The sequence below is a fragment of the Mauremys reevesii genome, linkage group 1 (genome assembly GCF_016161935.1).
Source record: "Mauremys reevesii isolate NIE-2019 linkage group 1, ASM1616193v1, whole genome shotgun sequence".
In the NCBI taxonomy this organism is placed as follows: domain Eukaryota; kingdom Metazoa; phylum Chordata; order Testudines; family Geoemydidae; genus Mauremys; species Mauremys reevesii.
In genome coordinates this window covers 292,594,521-292,616,290 of record NC_052623.1, presented here as the reverse complement: position 1 = coordinate 292,616,290, position 21,770 = coordinate 292,594,521, and positions in this window count along the sequence as shown.

Sequence of the window (21,770 nt, the reverse complement as noted above, 5' to 3'; positions counted from 1 at the left end):
TACTGTAACATACCAAGGCCTTCAGCAGTTTCAAACAGTTGCAATATTTAAAAAAACACATCAACCACCTCCTAAACATTTTTTTCCTCCTCCTACATGCAAAGTGTTGAATTTCCCCCTAAAATATTAGACTGAAATGAGACCCAGAAAAGCAAATTTCAGTCCTGGACCACTTTAGGGTGACCAGATGTCCCGATTTTATAGGGACAGTCCTGATTTTGGGATCTTTTCTCTTATATAGGCTCCTATTACCCCCCACCCCCGTCCCGATTTTTCACATTTGCTGTCTGGTCACCCTAGACCAGTTACTACTTTTTCTCCTCATGAACATAAAGACTGATATCTTGTGGCATTTCAGGACTACAAACAGTATCTTTATACCATTGGGAAGGTGATTTCCTTAGCTTCCCAGTGAGACCAGGGTATCATTTCTAATCCTACTAAATCCTGAGATAATAAACATGGAATTTGTGAATTTTTTTTTATTTTTTTAAGTTATTTTAAAAGGTCTTTATAGCTCCCTCTGCAGATCTGGACTTATGATAATTGAAGGCATACAGCTTTACAGCTGAGGAGAAATAGAAAATAGCTCCAAAACATTTCATTAAAATATTTTATAGTAGCTTTCTTGTGGCATGAGTCATAAACTGAATACATGAGTGTGTGGTATAACATAATTTTTTTCATTTGGGATCATCTCGACAAATTGCTTGAGACTTTAAAGTTAAACATGTCCATAATGCAGCTCTCCAAACATCCTACTGATAAAACCTTTAATACCACAACATTTGGTATATTCCTCTCTTTCTTCAGCATATTGTGTTTGAGCATGCATGCACATTGTATACAAAGAAATAATTCACACTTACATAGAGAGGCCTTTGCAAGATCAAAATGAACACAGTATTTTCTCAAAGTATCAGAATAGTCCAGGAAAAGAGAAAGTACTTAGCATAATGTCACTCTAAATTGCATTATGAAAAGCACTACATCTTATCTGTAATAATTTTCATTAATCGAATGCTATTAAATTTCAGATTAAAGTGGAAGTCTTGGAGATTCACCAGTCACTTGTTATTAATGTGGAACAAGAGAGTTGATCGTTTTTTATATTAAATCATGTTAAGGTGGCCATATGTCTCTGAAAACCAGCAATTTACAATGTCCCATTGAGGTTTTTTTTTTTTTTTTTGAAAAGTACCCCCACAACCAAACTCTGACCACTTGAAGTATCCATCTCCAAAATAACTTGGTGAAACTGATGCTGTCATGTTACTACTCTGCCTCTAGCAACCTGCATGTAACTTGAAGAGGAGCAGCACAGGCTGAAAAGGAACAAGTCTGGAGTAGGCACCAGGAAGTCAGTCTGTGTGCACACATCTAGAATACTGGCTGCAGTTGCAGCATCTCTGTAAATAGTTCTCTTAATGAAGAGACAGTTTAGTTTTACAAGCATAGGAGTCCTTTTCATGTTCTTACGCACCATGCAGTACATGAAAAACTGTGGCAGTGATCGGTCTAGTGCAATTGTTCCCGAACTTTAACAACCTCTGAACCCCTTTCACTAAAATGTCAAGTCTCGTGAAACCCCTCTTAAAAATGAATATTTCCAGAGATTTTCTCCTTTACCTGAGTATAAATTATAAAAGCAGTGATCGTGGAAATATAAAATTTGTTTTTATGACATGCTTATTACACAGTTTAGCAGTAGTAATGCTTATTATCATTACAGTATTTTTATTACATTATGAAAATGGCAACACTCTTCCCAGATTTCATTTTCGTAGCTTGTATCAAGGCTCCTGTGTTTCATCAAGGAGTATCAGATGTGAAACAGAATGAAGGTAATTAAGAAGCCAACTCAAAGAATTCCTTTTACACAAGCAGTCAGGGCTTGAGCAGTCCAGGCAAACAACGCACATTACAACAAAGCTTAAACTTGTTCTTCATAATAATTTTAAAAACACTAGCTGCCTATTTAATTTTAAAAACAGCAAAAAATATCCACCTCCCTTTCCATTTCTTATAAGGAGTCTTGACGTTTAAATCTGCTCAGTGTGATAGATAGGCTTGCTTTGATCTGCTTAGCTCTTGGAAGTCCAGGGGCTCTGGGCTGCTGGCCCTGTGCTGCCTGGAGTCCCTAGGGACAGCTCTGGCCGCCACTAGGGAATTTTTCCCGAGAACCCCCTATAACATTTCACGAACCCCAGTTTGGGAACCACTGGTCTAGTGAGACCCACAGCAAGAAGAGAGTGTGGTTGATTAACAGGCAAACAAAGCAACACCTAGAAACAGAGCAAAGAGGCAGCATGGAGGGACTAAGACCAACAGGAATGCTGGATTTCCAGACAAAAAAGCCTGGCATCTGCATGGAAGCAGTGAAAGTGACCATACAGATAAGAAAATGAAGATAAACCTTTTTTATTATTATTTTTACTATCTCGTTTGGAGGTGGATGGACCAAGAAATGAGTGAGACAGTGTTGCCAGGAAGAATGCCTGAAACACTGGAACAGCTGATGAAGGTGTTTTGAGTACTGGGACCCAAGGTAGAATGAGACTGTAAAGAGATTTTTAGGGTTTTGGGGGGGGGGGTTGTGTTTTGTTTTTACCCAAAATCAAGAAGCAGAAGAGGGAATAGAGAACTGCGAACTCTGGCATACACATGTAACTGTGGAGACACTGAAGATTTCCTAATTACAGACTGGTTTATCTGTGGGACATGTGATTCCAGTTTACAGGACAGATTGAGAGAAACAGATCTAAACCAAGGGCACTCCAAATTGCAAGGGGAGCTGAACAGTCCAAGGAAAGGATCAAAAAAATAACAGACCCTAGATATACAGGCTCAAGCTAGAGGAACTCGAAAGCAGGAACCAGGGTGAACAAGAATGCAGGCAACATGGTTCAATGTATATACTATAGGAAGCAACATGGAAGGCAGAAAGAAAAATGCCCAATTGTGCAATAGCTGTGAGAAACAGAACCACTTTATGTCCCAATGGCCCAGCTCCTGCAGGAATTAAAAAACAATAGTACAGGCTGTGATTGAGGACACAGATTTCTAATGAAGAGGAAGATATTTGTAGTGTGACTACACATGCAAAGACTCTCAATATGCACACACTGCAGAAGAAGGCTGCCAGCCATTCAACTGCCACATTTGTAACTATATTAATAGATCAGTGATCAGTTTGATTCCAGCTGGATTGTGGATCCAGCAGCAATGGAGTCCCAGCTATGCTGACCAGCAACAAAATAGACTGGAGAAATGTGACCAACTGCTAGTGATGAATGTGGTGCTTTAGGGTTCAACCCAGACCAGTAAGGGGTTGTCACCACCTGCTCTGCAACTCGATATGCCTTGAATACTGTTCTGATATGACTCTCAGCCTTGACACCAACAGTCAGCATATAAGCATACAGATTCTGCCCTGATCTCTACCACCTGGTTACTTTTTGCAGTGACCCTAATACCCTCCCAGTCCCAAATTTCCCTAATATCTCCTGCCCTGTGATAGTCTGATGCGGTTCCCAGAATTGTGAGTTGCCGTGTTACCCCTTTTCAACCGCAGCAAGTGAAAGTATTTTCCTACTGCTAAACTGTGTGATGACACACTAGCGTGTCTGCCTTGCCAGCAAACTCTTCAGGACTCTGCTAGTCCAAACTTTGCCTTGCAGATAACAGACAGTGAACCTCAAATCCTGAGTTCCCCAGAGTCCTCTCCCTGCAGTATTCTGTGAGTATTCAGTGAGAAGTTGTTAGATTCATTGCTCCTGTACGAAGAAAATGCACTGCAGCTCATTAATTTCACTGGGGTTCGATCTTATTTCAGTCACAACACTGGATTTATTTATAGTAAAAGTAAAATATGTTTGTTTAATGAAAAGACGTAGGATTCAGTGATGCCAAGTATGAAGGATAAGATAGAAAGGGTTACAACCAAATAAAAGTAAAAATACCTTCTAAGACTAAAAGTCAACTTCAGAAAGTTACAATCCTTGCCTAAGAAGTTGAAAACTGAAGGGATTCTCCAGACTCTAAAAAGGCTTGGGAACTTCCACTACAAAAGGAAAGTGGCTTTCAGTATTTAACAAGATTCCCTGTACCATGGTATGTTTGTCTCAGGTGTCAGGTTTTTTTTAGTTCAGAAATATCTTATTAAAATCTTCTGTTTCATATACACCACCAGCTTTATGCCTGGCAAGAAATGCATCTTCTGTCCCACTCTGCTGAGAAAAATGGGTGTAGCTTTCCTTTAACCTAATAAATTCTAATTAGAAGCACTAAACTGAAACTTGGGAAGAATGGTTATGTTTAAAATTGTTTCCTGAACAGGCAAGATTTAATAGTGGGTTGTTATTACACTGTCTTAACTTAATCAATATTCATTTCTTGCATCTAAATATGTAAACTGTAGCTCTTTGTTCACTGAGATGTTGAACTCAGACTTAATTATATACTTTGTAGTTTTAACACTAAAATATTTGCAGAAGAATCAAATTCAGTCAAGAAAACAGTTAAATTGAAGTTACTTAGCTTTTCCCATAGATAATTCAATGTCATTGCAATGTTTGTACCTTTCTAATAAAAAAGCAGAGTTTATACAAATAAGTATGTATTTATTTAAAATTGTGCTGAGTGCGATAGTCTCATGTCATACAGTCTCATTTTAATAAGGGACTCCTGGGAGAAGCGGTCATAAATTGTTTTCACACATTTCACTAGTGGACGCACTGCTTCAGTTTTCCTATCTGTAAAATGTGGGTGCAATGTTTACCTAGCTAACTTACAGGTATGTTGTATGGATGAACTAATTAATGTCTATACATTGCTTTGAACATGTGATGTTCTGTCTAAATCAGGGGTAGGCAACAGATAGCATGCATGCCAAAGGCGGCACACAAGCTGATTTTCAGTGGCACTCACACTGCCTGGGTCCTGGCCACCGGTCTGGGGGGCTCTGCATTTTAATTTAATTTTTTTTTAATGAAGCTTCTTAAATATTTTAAAAACCTTATTTACTTTACATACAACAATAATTTAGTTAGATACGCAAAACCTTAAATTAGAGTGAATAAATGAAGACTCGGCGCACCACTTCTGAAAGGTTGCCGACCCCTGGTCTAAATGCTAAGTATACAAATAACAGAATGCCGAATAATGTGTTTCTGCCAGTGCTACATTTTGTGAAGGGGTGAGGACAAGACACCAACCCCAGGACCCAGCAGACCTGTCTGGAAACAGAGGGAACAGGAAGATGTACCCTTCCCCTGTGAGTTTCTGCAACTGCTCTCTCTCTTTGCTGGAGCTCCCACCACCCTCAACATGGGGTGATACTGTAAAGATCCAACCAGGCATGCACTGAGCAGAGTGTTATTTACCAACTGGTTAAGAACCTCAGCAGGTATAAATAATGTAGCTCCAGTGTAGAGCTATGCCAGTTTACACCAGCTGAATATCTGCCCTTATATATGATAGAAACACAAGAATTGTCATTTTGGATCAGACTGATGTCTCATCTAGCCAAGTATCCTGTCTCCAGTAGTAGATAGTATCACATGCTTCAGAGGTATCTCCATAATGGACAACTATGCACTAAGCTACACCTTATTTTAACCATTCTTACACCTTCTTCTTTTTGCTCAGTATATAATTTTGCATGAAGTTGGACTATGTTACACTTACTTAGGTATTACTTAGGCATGGGACTATATGCAAGGGAGTCAGTCTAACTTCAGCACCATACATATCACCACAAAATTTGTCTTTTGACCTCTCCTGTTGCTGTCTACTTCATTTCTATTTTTGGTGTCGGTGCAAAAAAATCTCCTTGGTGTAGCTGAGTGGCAGTACCATTTGCATAGGTTATATAAGCTGCACTGAAAGGTTCTCAGCTGAAATTAAATCCATGGATGAAGAACTTAACTACATTATCTCAGGTGACTGTTTTGGTCACAGTACTTCAGCAGTCCTGAAGTCAGTGGCAGGCCTGTCTGCCTAAGGATTTCAAAATTTACCCTACAGTTTATCCCAATGTATGTGATCTCTCTTTTAATGCACCGTCATCCCATCTTGAGTCTCACCTAATTCCCTTGGTGTTAATGGTAGTCTTTACACTGACATCAGGGGCCTCTGCATTAGGTCCCATTTATTCTCTTTATAAAAAAGGTTGAATTTTTCAAAGCATTGCAGGGGGATTTTAGCCATGTATTTTCCATTATATGTTATGGAAAATGCATGACAAAATTCCCCTTTTCATTCCCCGCATCCTGAATGGCTTTGAAAACCTCAGTCATAGTTCCTTATATTTGCTTTAGTTGGCTTTTTATTGTGATAACTTTGTTCTATGTGGTTGCTGACTTCTTGATTTATGATTAGCACTGTATACTCTGCCAAACTGCCTTATTTTAATTGATGTGTTTTACATCCTGCATTTATTTACACACTTTCATTGTAAACACAGATGTAGAAGAATATGTTAGCAATTATTTTTCCATTCTATATATATTTGGTGGTACCATTTTCATGCTCTACTGAACTTCTATCTTTATCATTACCAATATCTTTTATACTGAATTCCCTTTGGGTGGGTGTGCATTTTTTTAATGGTAAAAAAAAATCTGAATGAGTTATGACTTTTATATTTGTGTTGGTTTGCTAACATTAAATTACAAATTCAAGATCAAGCCATAATTTCTCTGGCTGGGGTTAATTATGCACTCTGTGGTAAAACATGTTTGCGATAAACAAAAGGGAAATTCTGTCAATCACAAACTCCTGGTGCCACATTGCACAGAAAGCATAAATTCTATATTCTTTGGACGAGATTCAGAGAAGGAGTGAATAAACTACTTGCAACCCAATTTGCAGATACTTAGACATTAGATGTTCTCAAATTGCAAAGATTATTAATGAACATTTACCATATTAATGAATATTTGTTCACAGTCTAGAAAATAAGTTATATCCATTTATTCATATTATACTTCAACTAAACAGGAATGGCTCATGACTATGCATGCCTACCTCAGGGAACACTGTCAAAAATAGGGCAGACACCCCAAGCTGGTGGTATATTCTATAATTAGATTTCACCAAGCTAGTAATAAATATGAACTCCTAGTTCACTATAACAGTCTTACCATGGAGTCACAGACAGGCTCCTTTAGACAATCCAATTCATTTTGCCACCAGACAAACTAGATAAATGGTCACTGTAGTGGGGCGGTCTGCCCCACTCCCTGAGAGTGTGGGCTGCGGCAGGCCAGGGCGCCTGTGCAGACAGGGAGCCAATTAAAGAAGGGCTTATTGTGAGCCAATCAGGGCCCAGTTTGGAGACAGCCAATCAGGGCCAGGCTCAGCCCTATATAAAGGCTGCCCAGAGCAGGAGCAGTGAGTCTGTCCCAGGCCTTTGAGAGGAGAAGGTCAGTCTCCAAGGGTGGAGACTAGCACCGCAGACAGTGCCATGCTGGCCAGGCTCGGGGAAGCTAGGGAGCTTGAGCCCATAGCCTGCCAGGCTGCAGGCCCTGAAAGGAAGGGCCTAGCGGGTGCAAGGGGCTGTAGAGGAAGCGGCCCAGGGAAGCAGACACAGATGAGGGGAGAGAAGGAGGACAGTGAGGCTGCTGCCAGAGGGTCCCTGGGCAGGGACCCAGAGTAGAGGGCGGGCCTGGGTCCCCCCGTTCCTCCCTTGCAGTACACCCAGCCATTGGCCGTAGGGAGCAGCCATTGTACTACGCCAGATCCCTGACAAGAGGAATTGGACTCAGAGGGTGGTTGGATATGGTGGCTGGGGTGTGGGACTGCTGATCACCGACCCCCGGAAGGGGGTGCAAATGGACTAAGGGGCACTGCCGGAGGGCAGTGGCCTCGAAGAGGATGCCGCCGAGCAGGCAGCAACGCGGGTCCAGAGACAGCAACAGAGGGCAGAACGATGGATGGGACATCACCAGGAGGGGGCGTTCCACTGGACAGAGCTCATTCCCGGAGTCACCAGCAGGAGGCGCCAGGTGGTGAGTCCCACACCGTTAGTCACTTACACCAAAAATCACACTATGTTCAGGTTGCTTCCAGTCCAAAAGACCAATCACTTACATCAGACAATGCCTGTAGACTTTACATCAAAGACAATGTCTGTCACCAATCCTGTAACAAATTTCCTAAAGGTTAATTAAGGAAATAAATAAGAGTTATTTACAGGTTAAAGCAAGCAAACATATACACACAAATGAGTTACCATCTAAATGCTAAGACTGACAGAGTTGTAGAGATCTGTCAATTCAAAGTGTCTTTCAGGGTGGACCCAGTAAGTAATCCCCAGGGATCTTTGGCTTCAATTTGGTTTCTCTGGCCTTGTGAGAGTTCAAATAGCAAAGGGATGAAAAAAATCTTCACAGCTATTTTTATTTCCCTCTTCCAGCATTTAAAGTGATGGGATGAGGCCTTCTGTGCATACTCCTCCATGAGTAGAGGAGGGGGAAGGGATGGAGGGATGATTCCCATGGCTGGGCTCACAAGTTCAGAGTAAACATTTTCAAAGTTATAAAGCAAAATGTACATATTTTCTTATAGCATTGAATGCAGATATTACAAGTGAAATTAATGCATGCAGCAACTTAGGCCTGGTCTACACTAAGGGCAGGGGTCGAACTAGGGTACGCAAGTTCAGCTACGCGAATAGCGTTGCTGAACTCGAAGTACCCTATTTCGACTTACTTACCCGTCCAAGTAACTTCGACGGAGTTACTTGGACCGTCGAACTCCATGGCTCCAAGGTCGACTCCGCCACCGCCGTTCGTGGTGGTGGAGTTCCGGAGTCGACCGGAGCGTGCGGGGATTCGAACTATGGCATCTTGATTAGACGCGATAGTTCGAACTCGGAGAAGTCGAACTCACCGCGTCGACCCGCGCGCTGAGTATGGACCTGCCCTTACAAGCATTTCATAGTCTAAATGGTAAATACTTTCTTACAAGACTAATACCTATTTTGAACAAAATTAACATACAGGTGAACTGGTCTGGTCTCCAGCTAGGAGTCTGTCAGGTCTTAGCTAATGCCTGCAGCCTTGGTAAAAGCTGGCACCTGCTCTGCCTGGTTACAGCAATACAAATAAAATTATTTGGGAATGACACCAAAGATATTTTTATACCTCAAAATAATCTCCTAAGCAAAACACACACTTACTAATCCTCAAAGATGTATACTTAAATTTGAGAGCATAAGCAGCACTACTAATGTGATTGAAGTTAAGCATGTGCATAAGTCCTTACAGGATTGAAGCCTAATAAAGCAAAAAATCAACAGAAGAAAAAATTCCATACACATGTGTGAAAATTCTTACAAGCTACACATTTTGTCATTACTTTTCTTATCCCTTATTTTATTTGAAACATTTCTATTTGGCTGAAATTCAACATTTACTTCAATATATTTTTTCATTATTAGTGTTCGAGGTAGTTGTTCTGTCAAGCTACATGTAGGATTTTCAGTGATGTCTGTATTGGAGAAGGGTAGAGAAAGGTATTCTGCATTGCAAAGGATTTTGCTGTTTTAGAATTTGCCTTCGTTCTGATTTGAATGAAAACAAAGAAATGACATGCATCCGACGAAGTGGGTATTCACCCACGAAAGTTCATGCTCCCAAACATCTGTTAGTCTATAAGGTGCCACAAGACTCTTTGCTGCTTTTAAAGAAATTCTGAAGTCTCTGCAAACTGGGATGGAGCTGTGAACCCTTGGAAGCTCTAAGGCACTCCAGCAGGTAAAAGGGCTGAAAATTAGACAGGTTTCCACCAGAAATCTGTGTGGCAAGTTTCCATCTCATAGATTCCAAGGCCAGAAGGGACCATTCTGATCATCTAGTCTGACCTCCTGTATACATCAGAAACACGCATGGAAAATTTCTATCATAAACATGTATGGTATCGCATGTCAGGTTTCCAGAGGAACTTCACTGAAATGAAAGCTTCTCTGTGGAACATTTCGGTTTCAGCAAATTGTGATGAAGAACTGTTTCATCAGATTTTTTCTAATCAGCTTGAGTCTTTAATATTTTTAGGCTGGATGAGCCTAAAAATTCCCTGAAAAAGATAGTTATGTCTCAGACAATGAAAGCAAAAACATCTTAGAACTTCTGGCATCAATAGGCTACAGAGAATTAAGCCATCTATTCACTGAATTTGAGTGGACCATAAACTGCAGATGTAGTATGAGTGTGTGGCATCCTTATTCAGAACCTTTTGTACTATAGTAGTCATTAACATTCTGCATCAGTCTTGTTGCAGCATAGCTGACTAGTAGGAGCAATAGCAAAGAAATGCCATGCCCATTTGTTCTGGGCCTATTTTGCTTTCATTAAAATGGCTATCAATTAACCAACAGATAAAGTGTTTTCTTTCTTCTGTGACTGGATGTAATCTAGTGGTAATTCATTTTGTTTTACAGCTTGCAACAGACCTATGCCCTTGCTGGGATAGAGATGAATTTTGGAACTACACTCTTTATTAGCTGCAGATTTATTATGTATTGGACATACTGGCCACAGTATATTGACCTGTACTTCATAGGTCAAGATTGTTGCAGGCTCTCTGAGTTCACATAAGCAGTGGAGTGGTTATAAGACATACTGCCCTTTGCACACCTCCACAGGGAGCAATTACAACCTTTCACTCCAGGATCACAAGAGCAAGGGAAATTATAGCAGTGCCAGACATGCCAAGATGGCCAGGAATGGTTGGTGAACTGTAGCCAGTGTCTGGGAGCATGCAAATATCATGCTGGCTCCAATCCCTGAGGATTTCTCCTGCTTCCTCTTCTCCTCCTAGTAGGACAGCTAGGTTGGCCTCTCACCCTGTTTCCTCTTCTTTACAATGACAAGCGTGTGTTACCCGGGGTTCTTTCAACCCAAAGCTCTTGGTAACTTTTACTCTGTGCAAGGAGGTGTCAGGAAATAAATCAGGGAGACATGGCCATCCAACCGATAGATGGCTGGCACAAACAGGACAACACAAGAGTGCTTTCACTTAAAGCTAAACCTTACTAGTCTCAAGCACTTGTCCATAACAAGATTAGTAAAATACCCTCAACCCTCGATAATTACCAAAGCTGAGTGTGGCTTTTGAGTGACACAGTGGCAGCCCGTCTGCCGGTGGGGACAGGGCCGGTGCAACCCATTAGGCGACCTAGGGCGCTAGCATTTGGGGGACGGCATTTCAGGTCCTTTGGCGGCGACCGCAGCAGCTGGATCTTCAGCTGCCCCGGTCATCGTCAGCATTTAGGTGGAGGGAGCTGGGGCAGAGGGGGTGTGGGGAGGGCCACCTGCAGCAAGTAAAGGGGGTGAGGGTGGCATGCCAGGGAACTCCCCACCCCAGCTCACCTCCGCTCCGTCTCCTCCCCTGAGCACGCTGTCCCGCTCTGCTTCTCTCCCTCCCAGGCTTGTGGCGCCAAACAGCTGATTGGCGCCACAAGCCTGGGAGACGGGAGAAGTAGAGCGGCGATGGCGTGCTCGGGGAGGAGGTGGAGCAGAGGTGAGCTGGGGCGAGGAGCTGCTGCGTGGCTCCCCGGGCCGAGGGGAGCTGCCGTGGGGAGGGGGGGGCCACAGGGCGGGGGGGGACAACACAACTCTTATCAGGAAGGACGCGGGGTCAAGCTGCCCTTGCTGTGGCACCCAAAACCCCCTCCCCTCCTGCCTTGGTCAAGCTGAGATTGCTGAATGGCCAATTTACAGCTTGCTGACTAGACCATCTTTAAAAATAAGCCATAGTGGGTTCAAGCACTTTACTAGTTTGCCAAAGTCTCCCCGTACACCTGGACACCTTTAGAAAGAACAAGTAGAGCCAGCAACATGTGGCCAGTCAGAACTCTGTAGGTCACTATCCTGTGCTCTGAAAGACTCCCAGTGTTACACACAAACCACGGTTTGGGAAGCAGTGCCCTGATAGGAAGGAAGAGAGAAGTTGTGTTGCTACCATCAGAAGTTAGAATGACTAGTAGTTAGAAAGACAGCATTCAAACCAGAAATTTCTCACAGATGCTGGCTTCTTGCCTAAAGAGCTTAAGATGGATAGAACAATCCTTGATTTCTTTACAGATCTTTTCAAGTTATATTTTCCTTCATTTCCATGAACACTTATCAGTATGATTCATTACCTAATTAGGCCTAAGGCATGTAGTACAATTTAAAGGATTTGTGTGGATCTGATAGGCATGATATTTCCAATTCCACAGACTCCATCTATCTATGCCCTGTAGGCACACAGAAAGGTAAGCTACATATTCTGAATGGCACATATAGCAGAAGGAGATGGTATTTCACACACCCTTATATTCTCATTTATCAGTTTTGATAAAGATAATTTGTGTATTTAGCAGTATCTCCCAAAAGTGAATGCAATTAACGTTTCATAACAAAAATTTTACTTAATAGATCTCGGCCATGCTAAAAATGCCACTCCTCATTAACTTTCACATAAATGCCCAGACAATCATAATTGATTCAAATTCATAATTGATTAAAGTGTCTTCAAAATTCATGTCTCAAACATTGGCTATTGTACGCATGTGGCAAGGTAAAGGGTTTCTAACCCTGGGTGGAAGTCACTCTGTACAGAGGATCAACACAAGGCCTATACACTATTTAATTTCCATTTAAGCCCTCCAAATAAAGATTTACCTGGTGTGTAAGCTTCTGTCTTTAATTCAGATTTAATTCTTCCCGGCAGGCCAATGGTGAGTTCACTACAGTGGCATTTCCCACCATTTCAGCATGACTGAAAATGTCTTCTGTGGTCAGCATGTTTTTTCACTGAGGAAAGTAAATCCATCATAGAATTTTAAGGATCAGCCCTGAAGAACCTTCAGTATGCACATCATCTCAGTAAAATGTATGGGATTACTCATGCAGGAGACTGTGCAGTTCAGACATAACCAGATTGTAATTCTAGCAAAGGTGCGGTGGTTTTCTGCATAGGTTTGAACTCAACTCTTCCAAAATATAATTCATGTTCATTCATGTTAGCTTACTCATCTACACTTAAACCCAACCATTAGCATGACTTCGTGATCACTTGCAGGTTGGGATTCTTTTTGCCCTTCATCATTCCATAGGTACAGTTTCAAAGGCAATCTCACTACAGATTTTAAAAAGTCATGGGAAAGTTATCTTGCCCTGTATATATGGTTTTTGTATGTAGGGGTGGTCAAAAGTTTACTTCATCTTCAAAGGATGTTACCATTATGATGACAATTCAGTTATCTTCCCAGTATCTTCCCACTATAATCTTTGTACTCAGTGTGAACGCTTGACCCCACCGAAGTCAATGGGAATTTGCCATTGACTTCAATGAGATCAGGATTTCATCCTTAGTTCTTAACAGGAATCAAAGATTTTTTGTGAGCCTTTTAGCCTTGTTTGTCAGCTGTGTAATCTCTTCATGTATACTTCTTGGTGGGCCTACAAAAGTCCTGCTGCTGGTGTAACTGTGAAGATGCAATTTTATTACTGAAGCCAAAATGTTTATTACTTAGATTGGATTTTTCAGTGTGAGAATCAATATGAAAGCAACTTTTTCCAGGAATAGCACCATTGCAAAGCAAAATCAAATAATCTGATTTTCCAAAAGGAAAAAAATGCATTGCATAAATTAATTTTAGCTTCACAACCTGCATAAATCATAGTGCACTAATTAGTTCAAAAAGCTATCTGTGCATAAGGTTGAACAGGTCTGAGTTTTAATTTAGCTTTCAGGTCTATTGAGTCTTGTAACCAGAAATTACATGATTCACAAGCTGTGTAATTTCTTAGATCTTGCCCTTGCCTGAAGAAAGACATCCATTTCAGAGATATTGGTAATTACACTGTAGTTTTCATTTCACATACTCTTTCCTGCTGAGGTGGAAACAAAGTTCAATTAAATCCAAAGCATACCGCTTATGTATCCACAGGCAAAATGAGCCCTAACAATGTTTCCTGACATACTTGATGTGTCTACAGAGACCCTTCCAGCATTTCCTATTTCTAGGTTATTTTTTTAAAGCAGACTTTTAAAAAATGATGCCTTTACTAGAAGCAGTTGTGCTTCTTTTGGCAAGACAACAAGAACATTAATATAATAACCATGCATATGGAGTAGAAAATAGTGTCCTGACCCAGGAGTCAAATTGTGTTTCAGGAAGCAACTTAAATTAAGATCAGATGTGACCACTTAGTTTGTTTTGGCTGCTCTGTATTTCCTGAAATCTCAAATGCTGTTGTTGTTCAGGCAGGGAGGTAACAAATTATGTTTGGTTCTATTATGTCATTCTTTCTACAAGCAGCTGAGCAGATTTGTATTGATGTAATGTTTGCAGTGTCCCAGAGAAGCAACCAGTAGAGCTAGATGCTGCTTTAATCATTCCCAGTGGACATGTCTAAGTCAACAACCTATAATGTTGAGCTGAATTACTTTTTGATGCAACCATTTATTCTGGAAAAAAGCAATCCATTGGGTCTACTCCAAAGAACATCTGTCACACATCACTCAGAGGAGTGTGATCTATACTAATTTTGTCCTATATGCATGTTTAAATATTTTAACACATTTAATTTGAACCAATTTGTCACATTTTGTTTACATTAGGGAATTAAAATGTCCATAATTTAGCCTATAGATTACTGGAGTTTAGAAAATACAGCACACTATAATCAACCATCTGTCATTAAGAGGGCCAGTTATGTATCTTTTGCTAAATATTAAAAGTGGCTATCAAACTTGCTTCTGCAAAATTTATGATCTGTATTCAAAGTCCACTGGAGTCAACAGGAGTGTGTCCCTTGAACTCAGCAGGCTTCAGATCAGGCCCTGTGCAAGCATTCATTGCATACAAACCCCACATTTTCACATGAAAATGGGCATGTATGCAGGTGACTGTCATACATATACCCACTTGTATGAGCAAATGTGAGTGCTTTGTCTACACTGGGGGCCCACACAAATAATTGCATTAGTTTATATAATACAGGATGGATCTATGCAATTATCTTTTTAGCTCATGTAGTCATCAATTTTGCTCATGCGCAAACATATTTTATATGCACAGTTTAGGTGCCTACAATGTAGAAGTTGATCCTTAGCATCTAAATTGCCCTCCCCCAGGAAAGAGTAAACACACTGAATTATAAAAAGTCAAAGTCTGGCACTGTCATGACATTTATTACTCTGAAAGATGACAATTTCAAATGCACAGGGGTCGGGTCTCCAGTCAGTTTAATCTCACAAATCCCATTAAAGCCAGTGATAGTTTCATGTGCACATAGACTGGTGGAGAGAGACCCTCTCTCATATACGCTTGGCAAGTATGTCAAAAATATGCTAAGTAATCTATAGTTCTGGTTTATGAGGCAAACTATTAAAGTATGTAAATCTAGTCTGTATTCTCCTTAAAACCTACATCAAAAGATTGCTTTCAATATAATATGAATAAAGGCTTAAATTAAAGGCAGTGATATTTCCATGTAGTCCTTAAGGGACCATTTTTACAGAATGGTACTTTAATAGATACTGGCTCTCAAATGTATGGTTATATTCAGAATAGGAGGATTCAATACTCTCCTCATCACTTCCATATTATGTTTGTTCAGTTTATAAGTAAAACAATTTTTATTCTACAGAGTAAAACTTTGGGATTTGCAAATTCAGCTGGGTTCTTTATACCTCATGCATCAGCACTAGCAATAAGGATTCTGACATTGCAGCTCAGTTAACATTTCTTTTAGGGTATGAACCACAATGACATCTAACTCACTCATGGCTGTGTCATAGTTTCTGTAGCACTAGCACAAATTTTTAAAAAGTGAAAGCTATTGTTTGTTATAAAGTAAGCAGCTAGGATTAAAGTTGGTCAAATATGTTATTTGATGTTGCAAAATGTCTTGAATGAACTAGTTTCATGTTTTTCCCAACATGTAAACAATTTATACTGCTGGAAAAATATTTTGAACATATATTAATTTTTGCCATTATTTTAGTAATAAAACTGTCAATAATGAACATAAAATATATGCATCTCTGGCAGGAATATATAAAGGCAAGAGAGCTTTTGAATAAGAAGCTGTACTTTTCTAACCATAACTGCATTTAAAATAATTAATTAAATTAATATTAATGTGTCATCTTTTCCACTGAATACATCTATTCAGATTTGCCAGTTATTACTTCTTTGACGTGCTATTCCTTATGCAATTAAGCCAAAAGATGCAGAAGACAAGATGCAATAAAAAAACCAACCCAACAACAACTCCATTTGAAAGCAAAAAATAACCTGAATTCATACTGTGAAAAAGTAGGTAATGTTGCTTGTCTAAATATCAAATACAAAGGATTTTGCCATTTGGCTATACACATTACATTGCATATCAAACATGGATACTTCCTCAAAGCTAACAGTTGAGTATCCTATAAATAAACTAAATATTTTTTATCTTCTTTCATCCATTGCCCATTTACCAAGAAAATTAATGTTTTAAGCCTTTATTCACTGCATTCTCCCAACTACTTCCTGTAGAGTCTCATACCAAAAGTAAACTGTTACTCGACCTCAGCCTTCCTGATCTATCCTGAATAGAAATGTGAGCCCAGCAAAGTGAGAAATCTGCCTCCACTAGCCAACAGTTATTAGCTGCAAGATGGCTGTATACAGCAGAATGTAAAATGTCTCCCAACAGGCTAACATACTTCTATTTCTGTGTCTCTCTCAAAAAAGCTGCATTTAAGTTAGAAAGCCCAGTTTGCATTATGCAAGTGTAAAATATGAAGGAAGCCGAAAAAACAGACAACAGGTTGGCCTTTTACAGTGCTTAATTTGTAATGAAAGCGGTGCCGGGGCTCAAGCAAGAAGGTATCGGGGCTCAAGCAATTTTTTTTTACTTTTGTAACTGATGTGGCAAGCCCAGAGGTGCCAAGACTATGAACTGCCAAGCGTAGAGGTGCCAGGGCTCAGTCCTTGGCAAGCGCCGATACAAATTAAGCATTGGTCTTTTAACTTTGAATGGTAGACAGACTGACCAAGGGCACCTTTGCCAAGTTATCCCTTCTTAGAGTCACTCCCTCCTTGCCATGGTGATTGGGATTATTGTCAAGCATGTGTTTGGTTAATGAGGGTGTAAGGATACGCTCTGCCAATCTGAGCTGGGGGGGAAATTCCTTGCCACCCTGCAATATAGCAATCATTTGGACCCTGAGCATTTTGGAAGACCCAACAGCCAGACACCTGGGGAATAATTCTCTGTAGTAAGTCAGACACCTCCCCATTTAGTGTCCCATCACCAGCCATTGGGGATATTTGCTACTAGCAGTTCCAGATCAGCTACATGCCATTGTAAGCAGTCTCATCATTCCATCCCTTCCATAAACTTATCAAGCTCAGTCTTGGAGCTAGTTAGGTGTTTTTTTTGCCCCCACCACTCCTCTTGAGAGGCTGTTCCAGAACTTCACTCCTCTGAAGGTTAGAAACCTTTGTCTAATTTCAAGCCTAGGCTGGGAAGCTGGTGGTTATTTTGGCTGTAGCCTCTCTATTGTTGGTATATAGTGGCTGGTCAGAGAGCCGGCATGTAACTTCAGCTGGGTATGTGCCTACCTGTGTGAATGCTGGAGGAAGTGTAGGACCAGGAGCAGGTCTGCAGCTTGTCACAGCAGTACAGTGTAAGAGGGGGCCCAGGATCGTGGGTCAGAGGGCTCAGTGGTACTCCAGTTCCAGGTGGCACCCCAGGGGGAACCCGTCAGTTACAACACAGAAAATGAGTACTTGTGTAATATTTGAACCCTGGTAGCTATCCATCCAGTTCTTAAATAGCCTCCATCACCATGCTCACATACCCTGTAAATGAAGTGATCTAATATTTTAGTTAGTGTACTCTCATAGGAAAAACAAGGAGGAGTACTTGGGGTGTACTTTGCTGATACAGACTAACATGGCTACCACTCTGAAATCTTTCACAAGAATGACTCATGCACAGTTCCTTCCCCCAGACTGTCGTCATGTGCTGTGAATAATCCCCTTTAACTGTTCAATGTCATGATCTATTTGCCCCCAAAGATATAAATATCTTTGCTCTTGATGCCCAATTTACATGTGCCACAAAATCAATTGTTTTAAACCATAACCACACAGACTGTGGTATCTGGTTCCCTTCCATTCCTCATATTACACACCCATAATAGGAAAGGGATACCAGAAATGAAGGATACAAGTACAGGGGCTGAACTTAAAAAATAGTAGGTTTTTTTTATTTGCAGAAATCACCTTCATTGCTCTTTTGGTGCATGGTCGGAATGCTTAAGACATCTTTTATTTATTCCAAGCTTTCTGTCTGTGGACCCAGTAAGACTGCATAGCACTGCTTCACATTCAGAAGCTATAAAAACTAGAAAAATTATTTATATTAAATATTAAATCCTGCAGACTTAGTCTGTCATGGGGATCAGATTAATACATCAAGTAGGTTGGATCTGACTCAGAGGCTAGGAATTTGGCAAACCTACTGTAGATGCAGCCTGCCCCTCATTGTGTTTCTGATCCTGCTCAGTCAAATTATATTCTTCAGCTATTTACATCTGTTCCTTTTCTCTACCCTCCTACATATAATTGCAAGTACACCAAAGTGCTTGTTTTAGAATTCACTCTGTCCCACTCTTGAGGTATGGCTTGTTCATACTACTTTCCCCTCAGGTCCACCTTGCCTCCTATGCCTCAGACTGTGTATGATTACTAATGAGGTGGAGCCATCTGGTGTCCATCACTTACGTCAAGCATTCCCCTAACCCACTTAACAGAGCTGGTTGAATAATAATCACATATAATATACTCAGTGAGTATTTCTCCCCCCCAGCCAATTGTTAAATTAGTTGTAAAAACATTGTTTGTATATTAACAAACTCTGTGATCAGTCTTTCTGCATGTGCAAGTGGAGACATTTTCACAGGAATCAAATCCATAGTTGTCAGAATGAGAACTATATAGAATTGTCGTTTCAGCTTATTATCCAAAGAAAAACTAATATACTGGCTTGGTCCAATTACAGTTGCTGTCTGAAGTAAGTCTATTTTTTTAAAAGGCAATTGCACAAAGCAATAGCTAGTATTTGAGGAAAAATAATCTTCAAATTTGATTACTGAGGTCTGATCTGTTTGTTGGATCTGTATCTAAACTTTTTGTTCCTCTGTCTGTCTATATTCGATACATATCTGGCTCCCACCCTTATACTATTAGAGTACATCACTACTAGAGTACCTCACAATGTAATTATCACAATACTCAGGGAGGTGCGTCTCCCATAAAGAACAGTGAGTGCTGAACTTTTTTGAAAATTTGACCGCTTTAATTCAGGTGTCGCTAATGGGAGCTGAGCTCTCTTGAAGATCCATCCCCAACTGTCTGTGTCTAGTGATTTTGAGAACAGTAAGAGTAGGCAGGCAGTGAGGTTCATTGTGAATCTGCACCTGTTTCTAATGCAGTAGTACTGAAAGGCACCAGTAGGAATCAAGGCCTCATTATGCTTGGTACTACACAAGTATGTGAGGATACCGTCCCTGCCCTCAGAAGTTTGAATTTTTTTTCCCCACAGAATATCTGTAACCCAATCTCAGTTTCCTCACTCGTTTGTTCACAAGTTTTTAACTATATAGTCTGAAAAATTCATTTATTCTTGATGTTAGAAAATCCAGCATTCAAGCTGTTTTGCATAGTTGTGGTAAGGAGCATGTTTTTATTCCAGCTCCCTAACTGGATGAATTATTGAACTATAATGGATAATTGTGTCTTTTTTTCCTTCTCAACTGGGCTGGTTCACAGATGATAAGAATCTACTCCTGCTACCAGGTGTCTGTACTGCATTAGATAGATGGGTCTATCACTTGGGCTAAAGTGTGTGTGTGTGTATATGTGTGTGTATATAATCTCCCCTTGCTGTAGTATCTGAGCAGCTCACAATGTTTTGTGTATTTTTCCTCACAACACACTATGAGGCAGGGAAGTGCTATTATCCCCATTTTACAGATGGAGAACTGAGGTATAGAGAGACTAAACGATTAGCCCAAGGTCAAACTGGGAGACTTCGATACAGCAGGGAATTAAACTTAGATACCTAAGTCCCTGGCTTGAACCCTAACCACTAGACTATCCTACCCCTCCCATCGTGGGTCGTTGCCATCTGGCTGGTCTCCACGTCATGAAGCATCAGTGGTGCTTCAGCAGGAGTCTGCAACATATCTCCTTCCCCTCAGGAGGTCAGCCCCAAATGAACTGGGCTTTCATTTTATACCTGGCCTCCAGCTGGAGCATGCCCAGCAGAGTAGAGGAGACATGGCCTCCTCAGTCAAAGTCAAAGAAAGGAATTAACCCCTGCAGTCCCAGTGCGGGGCATGCATGCCCCATCACAGACCCAAAACAAAATGTTTTATTTTGTTTTCAATCTTTTCTTAAATGTTTATTTTTTTTAAAAAAATTGAAGTAAATTTTGAAACATAATGTCATTTGAAATAAAAAATTGAAACATTTCATTTTGAAAATGTCTAAATGGAACAGATTTACTTTTTTGAAGAAAAAAATTCACACAACTCAGTGAAATCAATATCAAACAGCCAAATGTTTCAGTCAACTCAAATCTGCATTTTTGGGATGGGGTGTGGCAAAATAAGTTTCAGCTGAAATTTTTTGCCTAGCTTAATTTAGGCTTCAGAATAAGTGGCAAGATTTTCAGAGGTACTGAACACTCCAAGCTCCTACTGATTTTAATGTAAAGCAGGTGACAAAGGGCTTGTCTACATGAACATTTAGCTTCAGCAAGCTGGACTGTGAATCTACCCTGCACTAAACTGCCATGGACTAATTGTCCTTTGGATCCTGCTGACATAGTTAATTAATGTGCTTTTTGTCTAGTGCTCTTTGATACAGGGTCTTCACAGACAGTTAATCCATGGCAGGGTCATGCGGGGTAGATTTACAGCTCAGCTTGCTGCAAACTAATTGTTCATGTAGACAATCCCTATGTGCCTGACCTTTTAGGCACCTGTGTTGAAAATGTTTGGCCACAAATAATAGTGCCATCTCATTGTCATCAACATTCTTTCAAATTCCTCTTCACTGCTCTTTTTTTCCAAAGCGCAGTGCTTTTGCTTTACAGGCTCTGAAGTGTCCATCTATAATATAGCATAGGGCAGACCAAGAACAAAGGGGCTTATAAGAACAGATACTCTGAGCATTTTCCCCCACCTGCCTTCCCCACCTACTATACCCAAGTTTGTTTGCTTGCTTTTGGTGGGGGGAGGGAGCGGGGTTATGGGAGGGGCTGCTGGCTAAACAGCAGAAAAAATGCTTGTGAAGATATGTAAAAAATACATTGCTGAAAAATGATTTTTCCCGACCTTTAGAAAAATAGAGCTGAAAAGTGACAGTTTCATCTTATGTGTGATATTTCATACAAATGTACGAATGGATTCAGATAACATTCAGGATTTTACTAGGATTGTAAGTATCTGATACACAGCTGCCAAATGGTGCATGACTTTATCAGTCATTAGATCAATCTGAAAATGAATTTGATTTCTGGAGGCAAGCCAAGCAGTGTTCTCAAAACTGAGCTAGCACACTGAATTTGTTTGGTATAAGTTACAATTCTGGCAGCAGCTTTTTACAGAACCTCTAGCCTATAAAATATTGCCTTATAATTTCCTTTCTTGGTGATTTTTCTCAGATGAGCCATAACATACAATGCTGCATTGAACTAGCCCAGCAGTCA